Source organism: Sesamum indicum, linkage group LG6 (genome assembly GCF_026168435.1).
Source record: "Sesamum indicum cultivar Baizhima isolate 11 linkage group LG6, ASM2616843v1, whole genome shotgun sequence".
Taxonomy (NCBI): domain Eukaryota; kingdom Viridiplantae; phylum Streptophyta; class Magnoliopsida; order Lamiales; family Pedaliaceae; genus Sesamum; species Sesamum indicum.
The window spans coordinates 22,308,200-22,314,777 of NC_142662.1; positions in this window are offsets into that span (position 1 = coordinate 22,308,200).

A 6,578-nucleotide genomic window follows, 5' to 3' on the forward strand; every position below is an offset into this window, starting at 1 on the left:
ACAGATAATTAAATAAGACTATAAGAAATTAGAAAATGGAGAAAAAATAAATGTGAAAGTTTAGAATAAATAAAGTTGGTGAAATAATTTTAAAAATGAAAAAGAACATGGAAGTTGGTAAGAGATAGAATTTTATTTCTTTTCATGCAATATTTAAAAGTACAAGAAAAAAACACAAAAAAGATGCTTTTTGTCCTATAAAAAAAGAGAGATTGGCATTTAAGGACTCTTAATATTTGGGGGTGGCAAATTTAAAAATTGAATTCATAACTTATTATTAGAAAAAAAATGCAAGCAACTCTCTTGTGATATTACAAATGAGCAAATTACCCCCTTATGAAAAAACTAATAGCGATTTATCTCTCTATGTTTTCTAAAATGAAGCAATATACCTCCCTGTATAAGGAGGTAAATTGCTTCATTTTTAAAAGTAGGCGTTGGAGTCTTAACGGCTTTCTTTAGGTCCCTCCTTTAGGATTTGCATTCACTTCGATCCGAACTTTGAACGATAGTTTATATCCATTGACTTAGGCATTTTTTGAACATATTATATAGATTTTTTTGAAATAACTTTAAAATTGTTACTTGATATCTTCTCAATAAAGTTACATTTTTCCTAATGTAAATTAAAGCGGGATTAAAGATCTCTGATTGGTTCAATCCTCAAATTGCACAAATTTATCAACTCATGAGCTCAAAATTTGCTACCCAATCTCTACCAGTGCTTAAATGTTACTCTGTCATATTTAAGAGTACGTAAAAATGCATAAAATGTAATTTTTCGTTATCAAATCGCGTAAAATTTGTAAGTTATTAAATTCACTTGTAGCTGAATGTCTAAAATCATTATAAGGAAATAGCTAAATAATTGCAAAAAAAATTAATGTCGATTTAATTAGTAAGTAAAATTTTAGTTGTTAATCTACATTATTTAATACAAGTAATTTACTTGTTAATATTTAGGAACAAAAAGTTACTTGCTAAAGATTTAGAAACTAATTGTTTAAAATATAAATTAAATAATGTAGATTAACAATGAAAATTTAACTTATTAATTAGCTCGATATTGATTTTAAAATTAATTTTTTTCCTAACTATTGTGCCATTTTGGTAGAGTGAAATCCTAAAGAAAGAACTAAACCTAAACAAACCATGCGTTCATGTTGCCTGAATCAAAACATCAAACTCATTTAAATGTAACACTCACCTAAATTGGAATGTCATATGCCAAATATGGTTATGGCCCCATGTAATTAATTAGTTGTCAGGTAAAGTTTAGAACATTTTTTCAATTAATAAACACACCAATGTTATATATATATATATATATATATATATATTCATATCCAAATAGAATTTTTTTTGTATATCTATAGTGATCTTGCTCGAGCTTTACGATCTCAAGGGATGACCTCTGAGCTGGATACTTACTCTACCAAGATTGAGTGATGGGCTCCTAAGAACAAAACAAGAACGTGAAGCTCATTGGGTGCGTTCCTGACAACGACCCTCCAACACTTAAGTTAGTGGTGTTCGAGGTGAAAATGTGCGATCAGATGAATATAGGTCGAAAATGAGAATAACACAGTTACCTCTCAAACAACGCATTGGCGTATTTATAGGGCCCAAGTGGTTACTGTTGTTTGGGTCACGTGTAAACATCTGAGGCACGGGTGTCTTCAATCGGACGGCCCTCCGTGTACTAGAGTCTTTTGTAAGTAATCGCATCATAATCATGGGCTATCCGACCCGCTGAGTCTGATTTGCGAATTTGCTTTTATAATATCGAAAATGAAGGATATTTTTGATATTTCGTATTAAAAATGGGGTTTTCCCCATCACATAGTTTATACAAAATTCTGCCTCAAAGAAGTCAATAAATTAAAATGCTCTCATTGCCAAATCAACACTCTGATGAGATTTATTATGATCCTTTCTTTAGGGGTAATTAAATTACAGCTATTTTTTTTTTAAACTGTCGTAATTATAAATACAATCTCGTTATTAAAAAAATTATAAATGATCTTTTTAAATCGAAAATAATTATATAATCCCTAAACAATGAGGTAAAAGTTGTACTTTATCCTTGTTGATTTTTGTTTTCCGACAAAAATAAACATTTGAAAAAATATAAAAAGAATTTGAGGTTGGGTAAAGTAAACAATCCATAGAGCTTATTGGTCCACAATATTATTTGAGAAAATTCTAAAAATATGTAAAATTATAATTGATAATTCAAAATAATATTTTGGGCAACTCAACACAAAAATCAAATGAAAATCTATAGGAGGTTAATGAACTTGTTTATACGAACGTTAAAATTAAAGGTATTTATAATTTTTCAAATAATAAAAAAATATTTATAATTATAGTAAATTTTATACAACATAGTTCTAATTTACCCTTGTTTAAATGTCGGTGTGTCACGAAATTATGACATAAGCACCATATTTATAATTAAACAATATTTATGGGGAAAAATTCCTATAAAAACAGCTCATCCGACCAATAATATACTCTATTTTCTATATATTTATTATAATTACATATAAACTCTCTATAATTTGAAAAATTACATTTAGTATCCTTGAGGTTTGCTTCTGTCTAGCAAATAAGTCCCTCAATTAGTCAAAATTCACCAAATTTGATGATATTAACAAAAAAAAAAATTAGATACAATTTCATATCCACTCCAAATTGAATTGTTACCAACTTATATTTGGTCAAATAAATCTTTTTTTATAATCAAACTATCTTTATACATCTCACACATAATGTATATGATGAGGTATATCTTACCGTTATAGGGGTAGTTTAGTCATAAAGATTTGTTTGACTTAAAATAAGTCAATTGAGGGCAAATATTTATTTGTATTCGTTCGACGAAAACAACCCTATGTACTTTTTCTAATCATAAAAAAATTATTTATAATTACAATAAATTTCGTTAAGAGTATAATTATCCCTATATATATATCATTTACCTCAACACCAAATCATCAATTTTAAATTCCAACTTGTATAAAAATAAAAATAAAATCCCGATTCGACATGAGCAATCTTTTGATAATCGCACGAAAACTAGAAATGTGAATTATAATAAATAATATCCCTATGTATGTTTTTAAGGTAGGTAATTACAAATTAAGTGTACTAACCTAACCACGAATAAAGCCTTAAATTAAGGAGATATATGTCACGCAAGTTGTAATCATCACTCTAAGCAGCCATAAAATATTTCAAACTTAGGAAGACTATTGGAGTCCAATAGAGCCGTAAATAATTCAAGTCGAATCGGACACATCATTATTAAAATTTATTTGGATTAATATTAATTTAAAAAATTATATTTGTATTTGATTTGGTTATTATTATAATCAAGTTTTAATTGGATCAAATATGAGTTCCAGCTAGAATATTTTGATATTTTAATTAAATATATTTTATTATTTTACACTAATCGAAATCCAGCTAAAATCAAGTTTGCGCATAAATTAAATTCAAACAAATTTTTACAAATCAACTTCATTCAAATATCAAATAATTCGATTTAATTTTCAGCCTTGAGCTCATTTTTATTGTCTTAGCGTTGGGTAAAATTAATAAGAATATTACTTAAAAGTTAAGATAAAAAAATACTCCCAATAGGATCTTAAAATTTTCAAATTTGAAACCCAACATCCACGAACTTCATCGAGTTAGCTCGAACCCCATCTGACTCGACCTGACAATGCGGCACAATTATCGTCAATTTCCGACACTTAAAAGGTCGAGATTTGTGAAACGTGGATCAATATAAGTACAAAAAACTAACCTTTATATATACTCTAAGCTACCTTGAAGGAAGATACATATTATACTTGTATTCTACTTGTATCTTGCATCAAACGGATGTAAAAACCTTCCAACAACCCTAAAACTTATTGGTTATAATTTTTAAAATTGGGACATGACTCGAGCAGAGGAATATTGGGAGATGTAGGAAAAAGTTTTCTTGTGGCTAATAATATTGCTTTTGAAATGCAGAAGTAGACTCAGCATTCATCATCTTTACTTTGAATGAAATTGAGGATGACCAGACATGATTGATTGGATGTTGTCCTTAAAGTTTTGCTTCGAGGGCCATTTGATTCCAAGAAAAATAATACCAATCAGCTCTATTAGTTCTCCATAATTATGTACATATTATTTAATTGCTAAAATTTAATAGTAAAACAGTAATTTTCGATGCATTGATACACTAAGTTGGTAATAAAATATATACTACAGTCTGATTATATTTATTTAGCAACTTTAATATATAGGAATATATATATATATATTTAAAAAGAATAAAATATCGTAATTAATCTCTTAAGTTTGTATATAAAATTACTTTATTCAATCATCTTCATTTCCTCATGTTAATAACCCTAATATTTAGTTTTGTTTCAACTTAGTCATTTTAACCACTTTCGACAAAAAATTGACTGGAAAAGGATGTGATCGTTAGCCCAAACACCTCATTGTAGCATTTTTCGGACATATTATACTCGGGCTTGATGTTCATTAGCCGGTTAATCGTCAACAATAAAGATTGATCACAACTGTTGTACAACGTCTGATTGACGCATTAAATACATTGAAAAATCAATCTGATAAGCTGAATACATCATAACCGTAGACTTCCAGATATAGTGTGAACTAGGAAAGGAGCCAGCACCCTCAGGTCGGGCTCGATATGCCATGACAAAAACAACAAACATCAGCGTAAATCATCTTCTAGTCTCAATTCATCTACTGGTAATCACCTCAGTGCATTTCTCGTGTCAGGTGCAATAGAAATTGGCGCATGAACCAATGCAAACAAATCATCATAGTACTCCATCACAAGTGCCTTGCTTTGGATAGTTGAATTGTAGTATCCCTCCACAAACGCTTTCATACATAAGTCAAACATAAAATCATCTGTCCTTTAAGACTTACAATTTTTGCACTTACAACATGTGAACATAATTTTCCCGCTACTCATGTATGCATGCTAATCCTTAACCTTATTTACGAAATTCTGAACACACCTTCAAATTCTTGCCCAACTCCTACATTTTTCTGCAGATTCTTCTTATACATGTATTCGATCAGTTGTCTTAATATTTTTAATTAATTATATCTATATATATATTAATATTAATTATAAACCATTAGAAAAAAATATGATTTTCTGCTATAGTTAATTACCTATAGCCAAAAGAAGAAAATCGTGGAAAAAATAAATCAACCACAACTTTCCAACAACCATTAATTGTTGTTTCTACAAGTGTGACCAAAATGTTAGCATGGCTAAAATCATGTGATCCGGGTAGCAAGTCATTAGTCACCTCACGCCCTCGGAAGAGTAGTGGACCTGAGAAAAGAGAGCAGATTGTTAGGCTCGCTAGGTGGTCCCTAGCTAAAAAATCATCTGATACTTAAGTCAATGAGGTATTCGAGATCGAATAGGTAATAGAAATACAAGCTGAAGCGATCTAAAGTGGGTTACTGGAGTAATTAATGTTGTACCATAAATGAATTGACCATATGATATTTATAATGTTTGAGTGGGTCCACTTGAATGCCTGAGAGGTCCACTCGCATTTTACCACGTATTGTCATCTTACCCCAATGATGTACAAATCAACAGTCTACAAGTATGGGTTTTCAGGGTCGAGTCACCATGGCAAACGTTTTGTCTTGATTTTATTTATCATAGTTAATAGTATTAATTTACCATAATTTTTAAATTATGGTCATTTATAATGTATCGAAAACTCAATTTTTGTAGCGAGCACCTTAAGAATTATAACCTTATCGTAATTAATAATATTAAAAACAAAAATAAAATAAGCGTTCCAATGGTTTAATTAGTACTTGGAATCTGACGCATTTCAATTTTCAAACAGAATAGTCAATCGCATTTCTAGACGTGCAAATTCAATAGTAATATATTGGGATAATTACACTTTTTTCTTTTAAAATTTGATGTAATTATACGTAAAATTCTTGTGGATTGAAATATTACATTTAGTAATCTTAATGTTTGTTTCTAAATAATAAATAGGTTCATCCGTTGGTCAAAATTCATACAATTTATTGATATTAACAAAAAAAAAAATGAATGAAGATATTTCCCTCGATTGATTTATTATTGATTTACTGCAGATCAAATAATTTTTTTATAACTAAATATAATTTTTCAAATCATAGAGGATCTACATGCAATTATACCAAATATTAAGAAAAATTTAAAGTATTACTTATATTAAATTAATATAAACAAAAGAAGAAACTCTGGATGTAAAGCCTTCAAGAAGAAAATTATTTAAATAATTTTTGAGGAAAAACGGTCCCCTTAGTTCTTACAATAAATTTTAAAAACTCATTCATATAATTTGATTTTAGGATTTTTCTATGTTGAAATTCATTGTTTAACCTTTTATTTTAAAATTTATTTATTTACTTTTTGTTAAGGAAGAAGGATAATTTTGTCCATTTTGGTTGAAAATTTAAAAGTAGGGGGTTTCTTGAAGGGTTTAAAACTAGAAGGAATTTTTAGTTTTTTT